Source organism: Ursus arctos, unplaced genomic scaffold (genome assembly GCF_023065955.2).
Source record: "Ursus arctos isolate Adak ecotype North America unplaced genomic scaffold, UrsArc2.0 scaffold_5, whole genome shotgun sequence".
Taxonomy (NCBI): domain Eukaryota; kingdom Metazoa; phylum Chordata; class Mammalia; order Carnivora; family Ursidae; genus Ursus; species Ursus arctos.
In genome coordinates, this window is record NW_026623067.1 from 66,289,576 (window position 1) to 66,314,713 (window position 25,138).

Genomic DNA, 25,138 nt, shown 5'->3' on the forward strand with positions numbered 1-25,138 from the left:
GATGTATCGTAACTTCCCAGCATCAGAGTCAAGAAAAGAAGCTTCAGATTCAGTGGGGAGCCCTAAAAAAGGCAGAGGTGGGAGAATCCTTGGGAGTGAATTAATCTCTGAATAACCCCAGTTCCTAGATCAGATCACCCTCTCCTGTGCCCATCAGCCAAACTGAACCCACCATTCAGTAATATATAGCAAGCACTTAACCACCTTCCAGGCACTGTGCTAGATCTTAGAGAGAAACAAGACAGGCCAAGTCTCTGTCCTTGGGGCTTACAGTCATGGGAAAGATTTGCAATGGCACTAAAACAGGGAGAGGTCTGATTTCTCAAAATACTGTTGACAAAGCTCCCATTCTTGGCCACCTCTTTGTGCTGCCCTCCCTCTTTACCTGATTCTACTCCTAACCATGGCCTTAACTACTTCCAACATTATGGTAGCTTCCATATCTCTTTCTTTTGTGTGATGGGTGTGTATCCACTTGGTTGGATTTTGTAGGCATATTAAGCCCCATATGTCCCAAACCGAATCAGTATCCACCTCTCCCCTACCATCTACATGTTTAAAAAACAAACAAACAAACTAGGAGTCTAAGAGTCACTCTACACTCATAATTTAATGTTCGTATTCAATCAAGGATGGAATTCTGTTAATGTTACCTCTGCAAGTTTCTCACATCCATCGCCTTCTCTTTCTCCCAACTGTCCTCAATATCTCAGTATTACTATCTCTAGATGCATCACTTTCAAAATAATCTTTTAAATACTATAGGGTATTCTTTCAAATATGCAAATCAGAGCTTGGCATTCTTCAGCTCAGAATTCTTCAGAACCTATGACCTACAAAATCTAATTTCACATGCATAGCAAAATGCTTTGGGAAAAACAAAACAAAAAACCCTGTTCTAGGTTATTATGTGCCAAAGAAGAATGGAGGAATTGATGAAAATCTGAAGTAAATCAATCATTAAATTTAAGATTTTTTTTTCTGTTAGATCAGTGTGGCTTCCTGTTCAGTCTCTGATCAAAAGTCAGACTCCCCTTGTACCAGTTGTGTACAAGGCAGAAATGGAAGACCGGAAATGCTATCTGACTTAGTGGGACATAGGTTTGCCCCTCCAGATATGCTCTGTACCCTTCTCCTCCTGCTTTGTGCCCCATGAGACTCTGTGCAGACTGTTTCTATCGTGTTCAGCCATGGAGAGCAAAGGTAGGTGATCACAGGGAAAGAGAAGGCTGACATCAGTGTGTGTTTCCTCTTGGCTTCTTCCCGATGCTGTGGAATTGCCATAGGCTGCCCTATCCCTACAATAAAGTCCTTAGCTTCTACAACAGCCCCATCTCCACATAGCCCTCCCTGCCACCTGGTTCCCAACTGTTCTCTCTTCTTGACCCTTCAGGACTGAAGCAGTAAGACCTCACCACTATTGGCCCAGGAGTACTGCACTACCAATTGTGGTTTCCTTAAGCTGCCCACCTTTATAAATAGTTCCTTCATTAAACTGTCTTTAACTTATTCAATTTGATTGCAATCTGTTTCCTACTTGATTCCTGATTGGCAGAGTGTTTTAGATGCATTTCTTTAGAGAAATTCTGGAAGTAACCGAGTTCATATCAATCATAGGATGGGCATGCTGCATTATAGTCTGGAAGACCATCTGTCGGTTCCTTTGGGTTTCTTCCTATTGTGTGCTTTTATGTGGTCCTATCTTTAGTTCCTTCCTTGCAACCACTGAACACTAACCATGCAATTGTTGCAACTGCCAGTCATTTCTGTGCCTCAGCTGTGCATAAACATAGCCACATGGCAACTGGTTGGTCCTGAGGTTATGTTCTCTGCCTTAAATTTCCGAAATAAAGTATGACACTCCTTAGCTTGAAATCATAAGCAGGTTTGGTTTTCAATGCTTGTCTTACAATTAGGAGTGAAGAAAAGGGTAGGAGTCAAGTTACACATGTGCATAACAACTTTCTCTGAGGCTAAAACCCCAATATTTTTTAATCATTATGTCCATATAAGGAGAAAGTGGGAAAAGTAGGGGAGGGAGGTTATTTTCAAGCTGCCAGCCCATTTTGTTTCTCTGGATAGAGGCATGCCTTTATCTTTCAGAGAAGACTTTTTCCCCTTTGTTTTTGGAGGACCCATTCCAGTAGGTCTTTGAGTTCTACAAGTTTAAGGACAAGCTCCTGCTTTAGAATGAATTGGTAAAATGAAGGAGCTGAGCTGCTCTGCATTAAAAAGTTGATGTTATTTTCTTCTTCTACAAAATGTTGCATTTTTAGAGTAAACTTTTACTTTAACAAATATTCTGTTTATTTTCTCTGGGGTCTGGATTCCAACGAGTGGAAAATTATTGCTAGAAGGGCTTCATTCTTCAACCGAGGGAAGCAATCTGGTGGTAGATGTGCTGAAAGTCAGAGAAACCTCTAGTGGAAATCAGTGGAGCAGCCTATGAACTCTGGAAGTAGTCCAGTAAAGTACACAGTTTTAAGTGTTGCTTGACTATGGTAGAAATCTTGATGTTTCCTCAAGTTCTCAGCATAGTTTTAAGACTTAACTGACCTTGTCATAAGTAAGGGATGGGCTGGCCACTCCCTTGCTGGGGAGGGATAGGGAGAAATCAACCCCAGTCCTAGTTGGCCACGTGCTCTGCCATCATATGCATGATATCAGACTTGCTAGGGTCAGATTGACATGCAAGGTGGATTTATGAAACAGACCAGTGTGCCAGGAACGTTTGGGGAAAGGAGACGGCTAAAATTTTTTTATGTTTTTGTCAAGTACCGTGTGTTCTTAGGTACACTGCTTTGGCGCTAAAGGGAAGTGCAATTTTTTAAACCTAAATTTAGGAACATCTGTATGACATAGGCTTTCTTAAAAGTAATAATCTTCAGTGCTTACTATGCAGCAATCCTTTTGACTTTTAAATTTGTCTTTTCGTCTTAAAATGTGATGGAAATTAACAGATGCTTTTATTTTATGTAAGGATATATAGGACAAAAGAGTAATTTGGAAACTTAAAAATGAGCGTCAGAAGCAAGGAAGAAGGTAACCCAGCAAAATAAATAGCCGAGCAATTCCTGCAGAATGAGAGTAACACAACAATATCATGGTTTTGGAGAAGGATTTAGGAAAGGAAGATCGTTTGCTGGGATTTGAGAGGTTGTACTAATTAGGTAAAGCCAAAACATGTCATTAAAAAGAAGGTGTTGGGATTCGGTGATGCTCTGATGACGAAAGGTAGAAGAAAAAGATTAGTTATAACATTTAGCATCCACAGTTAGAGAAAACAGAAATACTACAAAGTATTTATGCTCAAGAGAGAAGACAGTTCCTCTGAAAAACCAAGAAATAGTTGAAGGTCACTAGCAATGGAGCAAACAGTTGCTTGGGAGTGTCTGGTTGTATAAAGATGAAAAAATTTGGAGGGGGTTTTTTGTTTTTGTTTTTTGTTTTTTTATTAAATGCAGGTTTGAAAACACAAAAATAACAGCCCTGACCATCCACAAAAAGGAGATTCAGGATAGAGACTAGACCAAAAGATGAGAGAAGCTGAACTAACAGAATGAATGGGCCGGAAAGTACGCATCTGGGCTGAAAAGAGCCTGGGCCATGAACATTCATGGAATCATTACCAGAACCATCACTCTCTCCAGTAGACACCATGAGGTATTCGTTAAATTTTGCAATTGCTCTTTTGTGGTTGTTGTTAATTTACTACGTACGTAGCCAGTGCTCATTGTAAATGCGTTGGAAAATGCAGAAAAGCAGAACTAGGAAAGAAAAGGTTCAAGAGAGTATTTGCTTGAGATCACTATTTTTTTTTCCTTCTCTTTTTTTTTTTTATAATGATTTTTTATTATATTATGTTAGTCACCATACAGTACATCCCCGGTTTTCGATGTAAGGCTCGATGATTCATTAGTTGTGTATAACACCCAGTGCACCATGCAATACGTGCCCTCCTTACTACCCATCACCGGTCTATCCCATTCCCCCACCCCCCTCCCCTCTGAAGTCCTCAGTTTGTTTCTCATAGTCCATAGTCTCTCATGTTTCATTCCCCCTTCTGATTAGATCACTATTTTTAACCCTCAGGGCCCCGAAGAGTGCCCAATAACTAAGTGCAGAAGCTACTATTCACTGGGTGCCAGTTACTCTCCTATGTGTATTTCCATCTGTTTCTTCTCACAAGAACGTAAGCTTCGTGAGCACAGGGACTTTCTTTTCTGTCTTGATCATCACTGCATAGTGCCCGGCATGCGGTGGGCACTCGATAAACATCTGTTAAGTGGATGACTAAAGCACCTTCCTTAACATTCCCATTGATGTTATTGTCATTCCTATTTACTGATGGGGAAACAGGTACAGGGAGGTTACAGTGACAGCCCCAGGGCACTTAGTGTACCCCCAGGAAGTCGGACTCTGGAGCTCATTAATACATTTGGTTTTTACTCCTTACATAGAGCGGGGGAGCCTGTTGAAATTAAGGTCAATGGGATGATGTTAATAAACCACACTGAAACTAAGACAGGAGCTCATTACCTCCTTGTCACAGGTGCCATGAAGAACTTATGTTTTATTCATCGAGCAGTGCTATTGACCAGTAGCTTCAGAAGCTGAGGACAAAAGAAGAAAAGTGTGAAGCTGTTTGTCTCTCTGTCTCTCACCATTCTGCTCCAGGAATATGCCATCCGCGGTTGTTGGCCGGCTAAGGTTAGTGGCTGAATGGTTTAGCAGATGAGGGTTATATGGACTATTGGGATTTCTAGAATATCACAGAAATGAATGTTTAGAAAAACACAGGTGCAATTCACGTCTACATAAGCCTACGTTGTCAGAGTGAATATCAGTGCCATTTCTTGCTGGAGGTTAGTACGTTGTGACTTTCAATCTTGCCTATTTAACCTAAGGAAATATTTGTCATTAGAACCAGAATTTGCTTTCCAGGAAGATGTGGGCAAATCTCCATACAGCCTTTTAACTTGATCCCAGAGACCGAGAAAGTATTGGAGGAAATTTGCAAGTACAGCCCACAGCATGCACATTAGTGAAGTACCGATAACCTTCTACCGTGTGTCCTGAATGTTTAGTCGGTATGTGAATATGCGAATTTTTAAAGTGACAATAGAGATCAAATAAAATATCCAACTTTTTACTTTCAAAGGAAATGTAACAAAAATAATTAGGAAAATAATGTGCTCCAAGTTTTCATAACCCTTAGAAATCTCTTTAGGTTTAGGCTGCCAACGTAAAAGCAGAAAGTCATTCATTTGTACACCAATTTTTTCGTTTATTCAACAGATATTTTTTGAGCAGGGACTATAACCCAGAAGCAATTCTCTTGACTTTCTTCGATTCGTTTTAGACTTTATTACATTGTTATGACAAGAGAACAAGTTACTTCTGGTTTTCAGTAGTTGCTCCTGAAAAGTTTGAAAGTTTTCAGCTTTCCAGAAATGATCTGAGAACACCTACGTCTATACCGACACACCGAAAATATGTATTATCTCCTTCAGGATTAAAGACATTTTGGAGCAAAACAAACTTTGCTGGAAACTAGAAATAGCCTGTGAGTTCAGAGTGAACATAAATGTTTGAGTGTAGGATGGAAGATTTGTTTTCAAGCAACACGTAGTTTGTAATAATTCTGTGGTAAATAAGGACCTTGTTGAAAACATTGCCTCAAATATTTCTTTTAAAGTCCTGTCTTCTGCTGTCTTGTAAGTTGACTTACAATGTACTGACATGGTGCCAAACAACATTTTGGCCGAACTTTCTGTATTCACGTCTGCCAGTCCCTTGCTTGGGAGTTGGGAGTTGTGTACTTACACTCCAAGTGGATGGGAAAGCCCCCAGCGTATCTGGAACCCCACGGAAAGGTCCTCAGCTTACTCCACAGAGGGTGTGGGGGAGGAGGGATCGTCAGACCACAGGCACACGAGGTGTGGCAGGAAGCGGATCTGCCTGAGATCGGCACGTGTCGGAACCGGGGCTCCAGCCTCTCCGATTCTGTACGGGGCCTCTTGAGCCCTGGTTCCTATAGCGCTCAGCGTGCTCCGACCACGACCTGACCTGGTGGTGTCTGATACACCCTGGAGAGACAGTTCTCGGACGGAAATCATGTACATGGCTATGGGGGATTGTCATTTCACTGAAAACGAGGGGAAAGGTTTTTCGTTTCTGCTCCCGGTGAGGAAGTGGGAGGGCAGGGACCTACCCCGTCTATGCCTACCCCTGAAGCTGAAGAACTTTTTTTTTTTTTAAAGATTTTATTTATTTATTCAACAGAGATAGAGACAGCCAGCGAGAGAGGGAACACAAGCAGGGGGAGTGGGAGAGGAAGAAGCAGGCTCATAGCGAAGGAGCCTGATGTGGGGCTCGATCCCATAACGCTGGGATCACGCCCTGAGCCGAAGGCAGATGCTTAACCGCTGTGCCACCCAGGCGCCCCAGGAACTTTTTTTTTTTAAGAGACTCTGAAACCAAGGCTTATGCAGTGCTGTGGCTGTAAGCTAGCAGGGACAACATTTGACCCATAGGGGGAGAAGGGCAGGGCAAATCGGGTGGCTCTGGCACAGTGTGGGCTTCAGGGAACATACCATGGCATTAATGGGAGTGTCGAGACACCCAGAAACAACCGGAGGCTGCTTTGGGAACTAGGGATGCGGTGAGGCCCTCTGAGCATAGACAGAAGCAAGAGTTGTCTATTTTAGTAATTTCAGCCATAGTGAGGCTGTTCTAGTGAAAAGGGGGTAGATAAAGCCCAAAGCATTTAGTTGGAGTAGAGCCCTTCTTACAATGGGAACTTATTCCATAATGATGGAAGTAGAGCTCTCTGTGTTGAAACAGGAGAACCAGGAGCTCCCTGCTCAGCTTACCAGCATCTGTAATTTTTACAGCTCCTCCACATGCTTCCAGTTTGCAGCCAAGGTTGAGAACCATGTCAGAGTAGCGCTTCTCAAGAGTTAATGTGCCTACCTATCACCTGGGGATTTTGTTCCAATGCAGATTTGGCTTCAGGAGGCCTGGGATGGGTCTGAGAATCTCCATGTCCAACAAGCTCCCGGGCGGTGCTCGTGTTGCCAGGAGGAAGGTAAAACGCACTTGGGATGGCAAGAGCTCGGAGTGCTGGTTCTCACCCTTTAGTGCATATCAAAATCTGTCGGAGTGTTTATTAAAACACAGGTCATTGCGCCCCACTCTCAGCTTCTAATTCAGTTGGTCTAGTGTGGGGTCTGATAACTTGGCATTTCTTCTAAGTTTGCAGGCAATGTGGTTCTGGACACGATCATATAGGACAGGGGTTCTCAAACCTGCCCACACCTGGCATACTTAAAAATCATACTGAGGCGAGGCCCCTCCAGCCCTCTCCAGCCTTCCCACCACCCCATACCCTGTTCTCACAGAATCAGGTCTGACACCTCCTCCCACCCCCAACCCACACACCCCTCTCCTCCAGGCTGATCCTACTGTCCAGTCAGGTTTGAGAACCCTTGATAAAAGGCCTCACAAGTCACATGAGGACTTAAGATTTTATTCTGAATATAATACTGTGTACTAGAGCTGATGAAATCCTGACATCGAAACTATATGCCTCTCCCTGGATAGGTGAATAAGTAATCCCTACAAGGCAGATACTATCTTCATTATTATCTCTTTTATTACAAATGAGGGAGACTCGGAAAGGTTAGCCAGACAGCTTTTTAATTCCTGCAGAGAAATACATTAAAAGGTACACAAATTGCTTCATTTTGAAATCTACTCATGCTAAACTGGCTATATAGTTTTGCTCCAACTTTCTATTAACTTCGGTCTGTTCCATTACGGGTTATGTGGCAGAAGCTAATTACTGGGAGGATGTAATTTGAAGTGGCAGGTAATTGAAACTTGGGTTCTCTGTGAATATCCTGTAATGCATGATACATTATTAAATACTAATTATTTAAAACACAAATGAAGCCAATTGAAGTCAGCCCCAGCAGTTAGTGGTTAAAAATAAAACTGAGACTACAGATAATTAACATGGGTTCAAAAAGCTCATTTCAAGTTAGCCTGCAAAAAGTATTTTTTGTCATTTGGCATTAATTAGGGCATGCTAATATATCTATTTTCATTTATTTTAAATTGATTTTATTTAAAATTATGTTTAATTTATTTTATCTGCACTCACCTCATGTACTTGGAATAAAAAGCAGAACAAAGCTCTGAATCCAAGAAGTAAAGAACATGATCTATCACATACTTGTATTAATATTTAATCTTCTTTTTTTTTTTTAAAGATTTTATTTATTTATTCGACAGAGATAGAGACAGCCAGCGAGAGAGGGAACACAAGCAGGGGGGGTGGGAGAGGAAGAAGCAGGCTCACAACGGAGGAGCCTGATGTGGGGTTCGATCCCATAACGCCGGGATCACGCCCTGAGCCGAAGGCAGACGCTTAACCGCTGTGCCACCCAGGCACCCCTAATCTTCTTTACTGAATTAATACTCTGATGTTGCCAATGCAAACCTCAGTAGAAATGGTGACTCTTTTAAAAGAATATGAAATTGGATTTTAGTTTCAAATGGGATGTTATTATAAAATTTGATCGCTTGATTGTTTTCTAAAATTTGAGGGGGAGCAGAAGGAAAGGGAGAATCTTAAGCAGGCTCCATGCCCAGTGCAAAGCCCAACACGGGGCTTGATCTCACAGCCCCGAGATCATGACCTGAGCCAAAATCAAGACTCAGACGCTTAACTGACTGAGCCACCCAGGCGCCCTACCCTTGATTGTTTTCAAAATGGAAAAATGTCTAATTAGAACAATGGGATGTACACATTGAAGTAAATATAATAAAAATGTAACTATAAATAATATATTTTATGTTGTATAATAAAAATTTCATATCATATAAATTATCTATCTATGTCTATAACTGCATCTATAAATTTTCTTCCTGGATTTTTGTTTCTGGAATTGTCCATCTGAAACCTTGGATCCTGCATGGCCTCATTTATAATGATGCAGCTTGTAGAAGAGCAGGAAAAATGTGCAGATTTCTAAAAGTATAGTCCAAGTAATCACTACTGCTAAACATATGTCTATGAATTACAGAAAAGATTCCAGAATTCTGTAGTGTGCACTTCTCCAGTACAAATATGCCATACTTCTGTGAAAGTAACAGCCCTAACTTCCTCTGATATCTATCTGCATTGGGGGATTGGTAGCAAAATCCAAATCTAGACCATTAACGTCCTTATGGAGGCTTTAGAACCCTAACTTCTGGTGTTTCATTTCCTACAAGAGCAACAATCTATAAGGCTAGTTATAGTTGTAATGAAAACAAACCTACCAGAGTTGTAAAGACTTGTAGCTATGAATATAGATAGATACAATATACTTTCTGCCCCGGACCTTCTTGTTGGCTATCCTAGATAGATAGATAGATAGATAGATAGATAGATAGATAGATGATAGATAGATGATAGATAGATAGATAGATAGATAGATCTTTCTAGTATTTAAAAACACAAAACAAACAAAAAATTGATAAAGACAAGGTTTTCCAAAGGAACCGTGGCCAAGGAGGACACATGGTTGTGTTTTATGCCAGTAGCATTTGACCAAGTTGATCATTCATTTAAACTTCCCCTGTAGGGGCGCCTGGGTGGCTCAGTCGTTAAACATCTGCCTTCTGCCCAGGGCCTGATTGCAGGGTCCTGGGATCGAGCCCCGCATCGGGCTCCCTGCTTTGCTGGGAGCCTGCTTCTTCCTCTCCCACTCCCCCTGCCTGTGTTCCCTCTCTCGCTGGCTGTCCCTCTCTCTGTCAAATAAATAAATAAAATCTTTAAAAAAAAAAAAAAAACTTCCCTTGTAAACACTGTCTGCATTTGATGTCCAGGAATCACATTCTCCTCTTTTCTCTTCTATTCCTTGGGCATCTCCCTTCCTTGGTTCATCCACATCTTTCCTGCTTATATACTTTCTTTTGTTAATCTCCTCCAGCCTCTTGTGACTGTAAATGTCAGGTGTATATTTATGACTCAGCCTGGTTGTCTTCCTTGAATTCCAGACCCACATAGACGACTGTCCATCCTGCATCTCCACTTGAATGTTAATAGGCATCTCAAACGTAACATGTCCAAATATAAACTCCTGCTCTCCCCTTCTATCTCCTCTCTCTGTTGTCTTTCCTATCTTAGCACCTCCATTGCTACCATGCTGGTCCCAGCTGCTGTTATCTCTGGCCTGGATTACGCAGTAGCTTACTATCTGGACTCACAGGTCCATCCTGGCTCCACTTTGGTCTAATCTCAGAGCAGCTGGAGTGACCCTGTTAAGACCTAAGTCAGAGTATGTCATTCCCCTATTGAATATCCTCCAGTGGCTCCCCATATCTCTCAGAAAGGAAGCCACAAATGGGCCAAATTTGTGTGGGGTCTTTGTCCATCTGCCTTGATAGTACATCTCTAATTCCTTTTTCTACTGCTCTCCCTCCTGGTCCGTCGGCTCCAGCCATACCAGCCTCCTTGCCCTTCCTTAAAGCATTCTGAGGCCATTCCCACCTGAGTGCTTTACACTTGCTTTTTTTTTTTGTCCGGAACCCTCTGCCCCCAGATACCTGCTTGGCTTGTTCTCTCCTCTCTTTCAGATCTGTATTGAAATGTCACCTTTCCAGTGAAGACTTCACTGAACACCTATTTAAAATCCCAACCCCTTTGTTCCACACTCCTTGCCCCCCCTCTTTGATTTATTTTTCATTTTTAGCCTATTATTTACTTATCGATTTTGTTTATTACCTCCCACTATATTGTATGGTCCATGAAGGGAGGGTGTTTCTCTCTGGTTTGTTTACTACTACGGTCACCCCCAGTGGCCCAAGGACACCTGGCCTTTGTGAAGTAGCCAATAATATTTGTTGAATGAAAGAAAGAGTATCTCCTTACATGTGATTCTTCTGAACATTTGAGCAATGTGTGACCTGTTTTACAGAACGGTTTCTTAATATGCTTTTTCTCCCTATTCCTCATTACCTGTCTCCTCAAAAACTAGGTTTCCATTTTCTGTTTTTTTCATTCAGTGCTTACTGAGTGACGACTGAGTTTCTGACACTGTGTTAGGTGCCAAGAAATACTGTAATGGAACACGCATTGTCCCTGGTGTCATGGAGTCTGTCATGCCATTGTTGGAGAAAAACACTGGATGGATAATAACACAAATACATGTAAAGTATAGATTGTAGTCAAAGATTATGAAGGCAGAAACAGAGCAGTGAAATAAAAAGGGAAACCGTGGAGGGAGGGAACTCGAGATAGGATGAAAGTCTACCCTAAGGAGATGACATTACAGCTGAGGGAAGTGTGAAGGATGAGAAGGAACGAGGGAAGCAGAACATGAAGTCTGGTGGGGGTGTGTTTCAGGGAAAGAAAACAAACCCAGGGAAATAAAAAACCATGACATCTTCGAGAAACCACAAGAAAGCCAATGTGGCTGAGGTGAGAGTTTGGCAGTTCCTGTAGGTCCTGCAACATCGTGTAATGGTAAAGAGATTGGAGCTCTAGAGCCAGACCCCTGAGGCCAAACGCAGGCTTACCTCTTAGTTAGCCTGTCATATTTGACAAGTTACTTAACTACTCTGTGACTTTTGCTCATCTGTAAAATGGGGATATTTATAGTGCCCACATCATGTGGTTGGTGTAGTATCAAATGAGCTATTGCATGGAAGTACTTAGAACAGTATCTGCAGTGTAGGAAATATTTTAATATAAATTTGCTCATGTGTTCTGAATTCAATTGCTTCTCCCCACATCTACGGCTGCCACTCTGTCCACCATCATGTCTTGCCCTGTTCCTCAATTGCCTTCTCTGTTGGCTCTTTGTATTCACTCTTAACCCAGTTACTCCATTCTCCACCCAGAAGTCAGGGTGAATTGTTTTTTGTTGCAATTTAATCATGTCATTCACCAGCTCAAAACATTCTTAGATTTAAAGTAAATCGACTTAGAATAAGATACCAAGCTTTTTCCATGGGCCTTGAGGCCCTCCACGAGCTGGCTTTTGCCTGACATTCTGGATTCATTTTCTACCAGGTTCCGTTCATTCACTCTGCTCTTCTGTCTCAATCTCATCCTCATCTCATGGGCTTTCGATGTCATGTTTTCCATATCCAGAATGTTTGTTCTCTAGCTCTCCACTCCTCACTTTTCAGGTCTCTCAGCTCAAACGACCTCTTAAAAATGACATCTAGGGTTATTGTGTCTAAACAGGCACACACTTTGTCCTCAGTCCCTAGGAATCATTTACTGTTTTGTTGTTTACTTTAGACCCTTTGTCAGCTGAAATTATGTTACTTATTTCATTGTTTCTTTGTTTCTTGCTTGTCTTCCTTACTGGCTCCGACAGCCTATAACTGTCATATACTAGGGACTCAGTGCCTATTTGTGGAATAAATGGATTCTTTTACATATTCTGAAAAATGAAGAATGGTTGAAAATATTTTCCTGGAGGTGGTGAATTATTTCCACTTTTCAGCCACACAGGTGGAAAGGCATCTTTTTCGTTGTCTCATTTGTTTCTCTTCTCTCGGGGGCTGTTGTCTGTGCTGCCCGTCATTCAGCATCTGACAACCATAGTCTTATAGATTCTATCTGTCTTGTTGTCATTTTGTGGTGGTTTAAAACCAAAGAGTAAATCTGGTGCTTGTTTCTCTGTCTTGGTGGAAACTAAATAATTCCACATTTGTGATTTTTATGGCTCCAAATGATTGTACTTTGTATGGACTTTAACAAATGGAGCGCGTCTTGATAAAGGCAATTCACGCAGATTATTGTGTTTCCTCTCCATTTGTGCCCCAGGTCCTTGAAACCTAAGTCAGTATGCTCCCATCTTGGGATACCATGCATGATATTGGGAGTTGTATGGATGCAAACTCAGAAAGGTCTATTTAGCATCTCCCTTCTCTTTTTCAAGCACTCATCTTTGTTATTTCAGATCTGGTTGGTTGGAGAACCAGGGAAGATCCCAGAGTAGGTACTTCTGGGAGACCCCAAATCCAACATGTGATTGGACCCTACATGGTGCTTCGAACAATTCTTACTAATCTTTCCCTAAACCAGACAGACTGTTTCTAATTTTAGTGCTAGAAATGAAACACACTAAGTTAATCTCTGCAAGAATTTAATTGTTCTGAGAGTCAGCACAAAAAGTTTTTGTTGTGAGAAGAGTGCCCCTACCTCCCGCCCTGGAAATATATTTAAATGCTAAAATCGAATAGATGTGGAAAATATCCAATAGATCTATACTTGGAATGTGGAATATGGCTCAAAACAAAAAAGTATTTTCAATAGAAAAATCAGGCTTCTAATACATTGATTTCTAGGCAAAATATTTCAACTTAAATATCCTGGAATTGCCTTTCTACAGACTAAGACATGGATAATTAGATATGAAGTTATCCACTAGCACTTATACTTTCTATTTTCATTTAGAACAAAACAAATTTTCTCTGTCAGTTAAAAGGCTGAGAATGGATAATTTTATTATAGCATAGAAAATTATTTGTTACTTAATCCTTTGTGTCATCAAAATAAAGAACAAAAAGACCTTGCTGTTGGTAATTGTTCTGATATGTGATGCCAGTCTCTGCATTCAGACCTAATCTGGTTCCAAGAAGTTGTGTACAGATACTTTTAATGTATTTTTTATTATATTTATAATATTATATTTATAAGGCATAAAGAACATAATGATACCCTGGAAGGATGGAAAAAATCTAATTTAGACTGCACAACTAGTTCTAGTACAAGTGGATGCTATCAACTAGTGAGTTTTTTTTATAACATAATTTGAATTTTAGATGTAAACAGAATATCAGGGGTGCCTCTGTGGCGCTGTCGGTTAAGCATCTGCCTTCAGCTCAGGTCATGATCCCAGGGTCCTGAGATGGAGTCCCACATCGGGCTCCCTGCTTGGCAGGATGCCTGCTTCTTCCTCTCTTCCCTACCTGTGCTCTCTCTCTCGCTATCTCCGTCTCTCTCTCTCAAATAATTAAAAATTAAAATCTTTATTTAAAAAAAAGGTGTATAATAAAAATGTTTTTAAAAAAGATGTAAACAGAATATCAAAAGTTACTAGGTTAACCACAGTGGCCTGACACTGACATCTAGCATTTAGGTGCTAACTTGGATTAAAAGCTTCATTAAAGTATTTTTGTTAATAAGTTGCTTGGAAGGCTTGACTTGTGAAAATCTCATTCATCGAGATCTCTGGGGAGGTACCTGATATTATTGGGCTGGAAACAAAGGGAGAATTATGACAAGACAGGAAAGGAAGAATTATGTTCTCCGTCAAGCTTACATATCAATCCTAAATTGATAGTTCTAAATTGACCTAGGGGCACCTGGAGGGCTCAGTTGGTTAAGCATCTGACTCTCGATTTCGGCTCAGGTCATGAACTCTGGGTCCTGAGATCAAGCCCCACGTCAGGCTCTGTGCTGGGGATGGAGCCTGCTTAAGATTCTCTCTCTCTTTCTTTCCCTCCTCTCTCTCTCTTTCACTCTCCCTCCCTCTCTAAAAATAAATAAATAAACTAATTTTTAAAAATTGACCTAAAAGTATTTCTGGGACCCTGTAACAAAATGTGAGTGTACGTTCATTCATTCAAGATATATATGACTATACGATAGGCAGGAACAATGTTTCAGTCACTGTGCTAGGTGATTTTGGAAGCGTCAGTAGACAGAAACAAAAATGCCCATAATTCCTGCCCTGATAGAGCTTAGGGCCTATAAGGGGATAGACACACAATAAAAATAAACATAATAACTGAGCATATGACAAAGTAGAGAAAGCGATAGTAACTTTGGGGAAAATAACAGGGAGTGCAGTGGGGGCAGACAAGCCGGCTCAGCGTCAGTGATGCCTGGGTAGAGCACACGGAACAAGGTGTGGTTTGATCGAAAGCTTGAAGGAGATGAGGCACTAAGCTACAGTGGTATTAGAAGAAACTGTTCCCTGCTGAGGGAAGATGGGAGACTCCTTGAGGACAGCGGGCAACAGCAAGGCCAGCGTGCACAGACTAGAATGAGCAAGCGGGGCGGGGAGAGGAGGGAAGTAGGAAAAACGTCAGAGATGATACGGAGCTAGACCTTTGGGTTTTACTCTGAGAGAGATAGCGGATCCACCATGTGCAGACATGGTGATGTCTCTCGAATCACCTCCCCTTTCTTAAAGGATTCTATCCGTGGAGACCTTTCTGCCCTATCGGTGGAAAATTAATCATGTACATGGGTCATTATGGCTGACATTGTGCTACTTCTGATCCCGGGCACCGACCACTGTCTTCTCGCCCAGAGCATGGCATCATCACTCACTTTATATTAAGGAGTGTAAGTTTATGGTACTTAGGCAGTTAATGAAGAAATTAATAGCAGTAATAGTTTCATAAATTGCCATAGTCCAATTCCTTTTTACAGTGAGCTAGGGCATGAATCAGCAAGCATTTCTCCCGCGAAGGAGGGGAGTAAATACCGTTAGCCTCTCTGGCCGTATGCGGTCTGTTGCAAACACTCAACACTGCCGTGGCGATGTGAGAGCAGCAACCGATACAGCGGAAACAATACGCACAGCTGGGCTCCAGGAAAATGTATTTACAGACCCAAATGGCAGGCTAGATTTGGGCCATGGGCTGTCATTTGCTTGCCTTTATGGCAGCATGAGAGGCTATATTAGCTTCGGAGTGGGGACCCGTGGGTGACAAGGGGCGCAGCATGGTCCTGGCAAAGAGCAGTCATTAAACTCTGGCGTCAGATAGACCTGTCCTTCAGTCTCAGTTCTTCTCTGTGCACACTGCACACAGCAGGTGTTATGGGCAGAATGGGTGTGCCCTCCCTCCCCCCCCCCCCCGCCTCAAATTCATATGTGGAAGCTCTAACCCTCAATGCAATCATATACGAAGGTGTGGTCTTTGGGAGGTAATTAGGTTTAGAGGAGGTCATGAGGGTGGGGTGCCAGGGTGGGATTAGTGTCCTTACAAGAGAAAGAGAGACCAGAGCGTTCTCTTTTTCTCTCCACCATATGAGCGCACAGCCGGAAGGCAGCCATTTACAAGCCAGGGAAAGGATCATGAGTAGGAACTGAATCTGCAGGCACCTTGATGTTGGACTTTCCAGCCTCCAGAACTGTGAGAAATAAATGTGTGTTGTTTAAGCCACTCAATCATAACTTTTTTTAGAGCAGCCCAAGCTGACTAAGACAGCAGGCATTCAAAACTACAAGAGAATATTTACCAGATATCAGGCTTTGAGCAACCATTGTCGCTTCAGGATACAGTGATGACTTCAGAAAGAAGGAAGCAACGGGGATCGGATAGACTGTTCGTTCTGAATATTGCCTCTGTCCCCTTCCCTCACTTCTGTCTTTCCAGTAACCCAGTGCCACAGATTTATCCCTTTTGCCTATGCCCTACACGTCTCTTACGTTCTGTCTTGTTTCTCCTTTTTTCTTTTTATGCCTCTGGTTTGCATATTCTTATCTACCTATCTTTCAGTTCTCCAACCCTGGCTTATCTTGTGTTCAGTCTGCTGTAAAACCTACCCAATGATTTCCTAATTTCAAATAGTGTATTTTTCCATTCTAAAAGGTCCATTTGATTTTTTATGTATTCCTATTTTTTGCTTAATTCTCAGTCTTTTCTACTCTCTGACCAACTTTTTCCTCTAGTATGTGAATTACCTGTGGGTCTTCTTTGCCCTCCTTGGTTTTTAGCAAACCTAGCGTGTCCTGTATATTAGCATGCCTCATAAGTTTGGATATTGTGGATTAAAAAAAGAACTGTAGAGTCTCTGTGATTTCGTTCAAAAAGAGCTGGTGTTTTGTTTGTTTGTTTGTTTTTGGCAGGCAGACAGATCCTGCTGAGGTGTAATTTTAGGCTTTCTTAGGGCTAGACTGTTAAATTTTTTTTACCTTATTTGACCTTATTTCTTGCGGGTTCCCCTTGCTACTAAGGCATGCCCCTTCTGAAGTCTTGACTAAAATTTTATAATGTTTACTGATGCATCTCCTCTTCGGTAAGGCTTAAATTCTAACCTCTGTTTTTCAGTATGGCATGCTGCTGAAATCTATGATCAGATTTTTATCTTTCCAGCTGCTGTTTTCATCTGATTTGGCAGAATCTCACTCGACTCATGCACGGCTTAGACACTGCCCAGCAGCTTGTGGGAAATATGTACATTGGTTTCTGGGCCCCTTTTCTGAATTTCTCTCACTGTCCAGAAATTCCTTCTGGCGTGCCTCATCCCGGCAAGACAGCCACTTTCTACGTGGGCCCTATTTCCCCATGCTTGAATGTGGAAAACTACCTCAGAGAAAAAGCCGGAGGAAATGTGGAGCTCACTATCTCTGCTTTCTTCTCTCAAGGCTTACAGCACCTGTATTACTGGCTCTCTCAAGCAGTTGTTTTGTATATTTTATCCAGTTCTTATTACCATTCCAGTCATAGCATGAATCCCATACAAGACACTCTGCCATGGCGGGAACTAGCTCCCCGTCACTCTTCAACTCACTGTCATGTGATTTCCATCCCACTCTTCCTGTGAAGCTGCTCCTGCCAGGATGACCCATGACTTCCATGGTACTACTGCAGTAGATTCTCTCAGTCCTTCTTCTACTCTGTCTCTGAGTAGCATTTGACACAGCTGACCGATTTCTGTCTTTGGTTTTCTTGCCATTCACTCTTGGAATTCCTTCTACCTCCGTGACCATTTTTTCTTAGTCTTCTTTGTTGACTTAACTCTCCTTGACCCAGCCTTTAATGTTGGGGCTCCTCACACCCTCGGATAGGTGTTCTTTTCTCCTCACTCCATAACCCCTTCGTGGGTGATCTCATTGAAGTCTGACAACTGCCACAATATGCAGGAACTTTCAGGTTTATAGTCCCAGACCAGGCCCCATTTCTAAGCTTCACAGCTTAGATTGAATGGTCTACTAAATATCTCCACTTGGATGACTCACAGGATTTCCAAATTTAGTATGTCTAAAGCTGAATTATTTTTGTGCTGTATGCTGACCTCCCCGTCTTCCCAAGTTCTTTATCTCAGCAAAGGATATGGTTCTCCGCAGCCTCCCTGCCCCGGCTGTAACTCCTGCCAGACACTTGGGAGTAACCTGAATTCTTCCTCATGTTACACCAGGTTTCCGTAGCTCGCCTTTTGCTTAGTCTTTCAACTTTATGAGAGTCCATCTCTTTGCTGGCTGGTGACCTTACTTTGCTCTGCCCTGGGCCAACTGCACAGTGCTAGAGCCCATCAGAATCTTTTTTGTTAGGGTGTTTGAGGTTTCAGGGGCTGTGAACCTTGAAATCACAGTGCAGGACAGATACAGAAAGTCATAGGTGAGACCAAAGTCATCAAATATAGATTAATTTATGTGTGCTATGCTTTGTTTAGATGTTTAGAACATTTGTGAATAATTTTGACATAATTTCTAAGAAAATTGAGAAATCTGGAGGCTAACAATGTGGGTTACAAGGTAAATTCTGTAAGGCTTGTCTTGCGGAAGATAAGCCCTCTCACAGAACCGCATTTGCCGTTTGTGGAACTGCTACCAGCTGGGTGGGCTATCAATTTATGCTCCACACACTGAAATTTTAGGCTTATTTTCACTCATGGATAACTGGGAGTTTCAGATTTCTGCATCCCATCGAGTCTACTAAATGTCTTAAAAAATTAAAATACTTTTTAAAAAGAACAATATGTTTTAGTTAATGAGTTTCTAGAGAAATGGTCTAAATAGAATGATACTCTTATTTTTATTTTTTATTTTTTTAATTTGCCTCAGATCTCCGAGATGCAGCACAGTACCCGCTGACCCTGGGTGACCTTGGGTAAATCACTCACCCACCCACCCCCGTCTTTGTTGTCCTCATTTATAATTTGACGATAATTGTGTCTGCATCAGTTGTTATGAGGCTTAAATGATTTAGTATTTATAAAATGCCTACAATAGCACCTGGTGCAGGATGATAACTATTTAATAAAGTATTCCTGGCTTTTTCTTTTTCATTTCTGTATTATTTTGTGGAAGAACTAGGGAGTCAGCAACCCTCGATTTTCACCTCGGAGGTATATGTTTAGCCTTGTGACCTTAGTACGCTTAATTTTTAGTATCCCACAGCTTTGGTTCTGCATCTGTAAGGTAAGTAACGCTAACTGGCTGCTTCCCTTGTGCTTCTATGAAGCACCTGACCTACATTGTGTCGCAACTACACATCTAGATAGGCTGTAGGATAATAATTTTTATTTTATCTGAGGCTTAGAGAAGATGATAACTTGCCTTAAGTCCCACAGCTAGTAAACATGGCATCCAGGCCGCCTCTCTGATTCCAGAACTCAAAGCTCCTGGCCACGGCTCTCAGATGCCTCCTTCTTTCTCAGAGCTGCTTGTTTCTTGCTCACGGAGCTTTTAGGCATGGAAAAGCAGCCCAGATTTCAGCTGGGCCTTTGCCTCTGAAAACGTCCGCAGCTTTGGCTGTGGAAATCCTTGAGATCGTCTCCTTATGGCAGAGTGAGACATCTCTGTTGCCTGCCTCTTGGTGCAGGCTGGGGCCCAGCCCACTTGAGCAGCTCACTAGCTCTCCCCGGAGATGAGGAGTAGTGCAGTCTGGGCTGGCCTTCGTTCGTTCCTCGGCTTTTGGCTCTCCTCTGTCATTGCTTTCTTTGGCGAATGCATTTGCAATTATAACAAAGGAATCGTGCAGACCCTAAGCCCAGTGTTTTCTCTAAATCATGTCCTAGTTTCCCTTGGCAACCATGTAGCTTGACCCCCCACAAAGCAGGTCTCCCTGTAGTTTCAGCATTTCAAAACTGAATCCGGTTGTCAATAGAATTGTTGGTTTTCCAGAATCTAGATAATCCTTGCAGTGGCCCTCAATTGACAAGGTATTTGCTTATTTATCATTCAATACCTCTGTGACCCTAATCGTGAGCAAAGCAGGCCAGGAGGGAAGGATCAGAATGTGGCAGGTAGTGTCCTTGGACCAGCAGAGGCTTGTGATACGTCCTAAACCACTCTGTGTCTGGGGCATGGGGGGAGGATTCGTCTACTCCTCCACTCTGGGCCAGAAGTATCAACCGTCAGGGCTAGAAAGAATCTCCACCATAGAGAAGAGGAAATCAAGACCACTAGAAGCGAATTGCCTTGCTCAAAGTCCTATGTTACGTCAACATTTGGCCAGGACCAGCTCCCGGACATCAGTGCTCTTAACCCTGCATTGTGTCCCCTCCTTCACACCAAACTCACGTGCGTAGCAGATATGAACCCCAGACCACAAACTCAGGTGTGCGGCGTATTGAAGTGTGCCCCTCAAAAAGTTATCTTCAAGCCCTAAACCCTGAAATCTGTGAATATAAATTTATTCAGAAATAGGGTCTTTTCAGACATGATCGAATTAAGATAAGGTCATACTGGATTAGGATGAATCCTAAATCCGATGACTGGTGTCCTTACGAGAAGAAGGGAGGACACAAAGGGACCCACACAGAGGGAAGAAGGCAGTGTGAAGACAGAGGCGGAAACTGAAGTGACAGATGACTCCAGGATATTGTTGGTGAAGGGGAGCAGAATATGCCACCCTGAAATAGGCTTCTTTAGCAGAAGGATTGTTTTAGGCTGATTAATTTTAAGAAATAGCAGACATAAGAATGCTCTGAAGTCTGAGTCAAAGTTATCCTTTTGTAAGAGCCATTTACATTTACAAGGGCAATCTCCATTTCTAGAGTGTCTTCCTGTCTGTACCAGGAAGAGGAGGATAACCAAATCTCTAGAAACTCTTGCCCGTGGAGAAAGCAAGGGCTTAAATCCACATAGCCACGCTCCCTTTGTTTACTGTGCTTTGCCTGGTCACCTCTCATAACTGCCCTCCCCCAACATCTTCTTTTGTCTTGAGCTGGAGATGGTATTTAAGGGGGTGGCTTGGGCCATTTGGGGGAAGTTACTCAGCTTTCCTGGGTATCTCTCATGTACACATGTTATGTAACTTCTGTGTGATGTCTTTTAGCATAGCTGGTTCTCACCAAGAACCCAGAAGGGGAAAGGGAACGTTGTTTTTCCTCCCGTAGACTGGTAACCACCAGCAGCTGACAGGAGGCCAAAAGGGAGTTTTCCCTACAGTTTATAGAGGGAGCATAGCCCTGCTGCCACCATCATTTTGTGCTTCTAGCCTCCAGAACTGAGAGAATACCTTTCTGTTGTTTCAAGCCACCCACTTTATGGTAATTCATTATAGCAGTCCTGGGAAGCTAACACAAGGTGGCTATTAAATATAATTTTATTTCTCTGTAATCCAACATGAAGTTTATTTTATCCTTCAGTTCTTCCAGGGGGTAAACCCTTAAACCCAGTCCATTTAGGTTCCCCACTCTTCCCAGGGCTGTGTGTAAACCGAGCTGCGTGCGTGTCTGTGTAACCCAGTCGTCTGGGACGTGCCTTGTTTCTGTGACCTTGGCCTCTACAGACAGGATGGTTCTAGCAGCTTCCAACTTACCACAGGGTGCGAGACTCTCAGACAGGTGGTTTATACTCATGTACATCCAGCTGAGATGTCATGGACGTTTCCACAGTGGGTGCTTCTTATCATGATGGCTCTGCCGGGGAAGAACCCTTGGGGCCTCTCTTTCCAATGCATATCTGTCTTCTCTCAAATTTATCCCGCTTATGCGAGAAAAAGAAGTAGATCCAGTTCCCTCCACCTCAATTCTTGGCACTCTTCCTAGGCTCTTCATCTATGCCCTGACTCCTCTAACTTCCTAACTTAGACTTTTGGAATACAACCCCCCAAATATTTGCTGGCGTTCACAGCTTTCTGTCTCCCCACATCCCTCCCCTGAAGCAATAAATGCAGAATATTTGTTACAGGGGAGGGGGGCAAGAAAAGTGGAAAATACTGGTGGAAAAACAAAAAGTATTAGTTCATGAAAACTATAATCTGGATGAATGTGACTAGAAGAATGATGGACTCCTGAAGCTGAAGAGACATGGACTTAGTTGCCAGCAGTGCTCCTTTCTGGCTGTAACTAGGGCACGTTACAGACTCTCTGAGACTTTGTGTTCTCACTTACCAAAAAAGGACGTAAAACACCTACTTTCTAGAGTTGTTGTGGCGTCTCAATTTAGGGAGATAACGTATGCAAAAGCACAAAGAGGATACCAACTAGCCAAGTCAACATGGTTGCAGAAACGATTGGAGACCGGGTCGGTTTCCCAGTCCTAGGGAGCCAGCCTGCATGAAGATACCAGCCGTTCAGCCTGCAGGTCCATTCTGCATAGTGTCTCCCGCTACGATGTAAGATGCTGCTATGGAGGATAGCTGGCTCTTTAATGGCCTTTCTTGTGCTAAGGATTAGCTTGAGGATGGGAACCGGGTTTTCTATTCTTCCCTACCATTATTATTTTCTAGCTTTGGTGCCTTTGGCTTTTGTGCTTTCCTAAATTCAAATAAATACTCGGCGGACAGACAAGCACCTTATATTTTAATCTACTTGGCTGTGAACCCAGAACACTGCTGAACTTTTCTGGGGAATTAGGAGTGCTTTCGTGTTTCTTCAGGAACTGGTGGAACCCAGGCAGAACCACTGTCGGCTTTGCCAGATTTTCCTTCTCTGAGAGGCTGTCATGTAGACGCAGAGCCACTAGATGTCGCAAACGGGGAAGTGCTCTGCCCTGCTCCCTGGGCTTCCCCTGCCAAGAGAGCTGCCGATGTGCTGCAATCGTTCTTGAAGAAACAAAACAAAACAAAACGCTTTAAACAGACTTAATTTTTTACACGTATGTAGCCTCCTCCAGCATTATCATCACTCACCAGAATGGTCCCTTTTTCACAAGGATGAACCCACACTGACACATGATTATCACCAAAAGGCCGTTGCTTACTTTAGGGTTTGCTCTTGTTGTTGTATATTCTGTGGATTTGAACAAATACGTAGTGACACATATCCATCGTTATGCTTATTTGCCATCCGTATATCCTCTTTGGTGAGGAGTCTGTTAAGGAATTTGGTCCATTTTTAAGTCAGGTTGTTTGGTTTCTCATTGAGTTGTAAGTGTTTTATATATTTTTAATAAAAGCCCTTGTGTTTCCAGTCTGTGGCTTGTCTTCTCATTCTCTCGACATTGTCTTTCACAGACTGAAGTTTTAAGTTATAATGAAGTCCAGCTTAGCAATTATTTCTTTCATAGATCACGTCTCTGCTGTTGTAGCTAAAAGGGCATTACTATCCCGAAGGTCATCTGGGTTTTCTCCTATATGATCTACTAGGAGGTTTATGGTTTTGTATTTTACATTTAGGACTGTGATCCATTTTGTGTATTTTCGAGAAGGCTGTAACGTCTGTGTCTGATTCATTTTTTACATGTCCAGTGGTTCCAGCACCATTTGTTGAAGAAACGACCTTTGCTATACTGTATAGCAGTCCCCTCCCCCATATCCATGGTTTCAGTCTGTGGGTTTAGTCAACCTGTGGTCCAACGCAGGCTGGAAGCAGATGATCTTTCTTCTGATGTCAGAAGGTCATTAGAAGCTTAGCACTACATCACAGCGCTTATGTCATTCACCTCATTTCATCGCATCATGAAGGCATTTTATCATCCCACATTATCACCGGAAGAAGATGAGTAAGTACGGTATGATATTTAGAGAGAGAGACCACATTCACGTAACTTTTATTACAGTGTATGGTTATAATTGTTCTATTTTATTATTCATTATTGTTGTTAATTTCTTACTGTTGTCTAATTTATAAATTAAGCTTTATCACAGGTATGTATGTACTGGAAAAAACATAGTATATACAGGGTTTGGTATTTTCTGTGGTTTTGGGCATCCACTGGGGTCTTGGAATGTATCCTGAGCAGAAAAGGGGGGAACTATTGTACTGCCTCTGTGCCTTAATCAAAGGTCAGTTGACCATATTTATAGATGTCTATTTCCAGGCTCTGTAGTTAGTTTCATTGGCTTATCTTTCCATTCTCTTGCCAACACTGCACTGTCTTGATTACTGTAGTTGTACAGTAAGGCGTAAAGGGGGGCGGCGACATCAGTCTAACTTTGTTCTCCTTCAGTATTGCGTTGGCTGTTCTGGATCTTTCACCCTCCATATAAACTTTAGAACTAGTTTGTCTAGAGCCATGAAATAACTTGGGATTTTGACTGGGATTGCACGGACTCTCTAGGTCAACTTGGGAAGGACTGACATCTGTGTTCTGTGCCAGTGTCAGCCTATCCATAAACAATGTGGTGGCCGGGCCCCTCTCCCCGCCGCCCCTTGTGGTCTTGTTATGATTGCGAGACACCCTTAGCAATAACCATCAGGAAATTTTTTTTTTTTTTTTTTGAGAGAGAGAGAGTGCACGCGCATGGGGTGAGGGGTAGAGGGAGAGGGAAAGAGAGAATCTCTTAAGCAGGCTCCATACCCAGTATGGAGCCTGATGTGGGGCTCCATTTCACGACCTTGAGAGCAGGACTTAAACTGAAATCAAGAGTCGAATGCTTAACCAACTGAGCCATCCAGGGGCCCTACATCAGGAACTTAAAATATATATATATTACTTATAAGTTCTGGAATTACAGGGCACATTGTGGGCACACCATGAGGTTGTGGATAGAGAGAGTGGGGGAATGCTTTTTTGCAGGTAGAGGAGCGAAGCTTAGGGTTTTGAGAGCTCACTTCTTACTTGTGAATTTTAAAACATTGGAGAGGGAATTTAAAGCGCAGGAAGGGAAAAACAAACAAGCAGTCCAAAAGGTCAGCTATCTAAGTCAACTAAGATCTCTAAAACAAAGGAGCCATAGGGAGTGGGGGATAGCCTGCCTGGCTCCTTATCTAGCATGGTTCTCACTGGGAACAAATGCTGAAGAAGCCAAGAGTTGGTTAAATGAGGGCAGATGGCCCTTTTCTCTAGAATGATGGGGCAGAAGGTGGGAAAGGACGGAGCATTCCAGGGCTGCTATTGGCTACAGGTAAGCGTTGCTGCCTTGCCCAAGGGCATTCTCTCCTGAGGTGGCTCCCATCCAACAACCGGCTGGTACATAAAGGCTCAGTCATTTGCAATGAAAGGCCATTTTAACTCCAGAATTTCCTACGGGATCCGCTGGAGCTGTTTATTAGGCC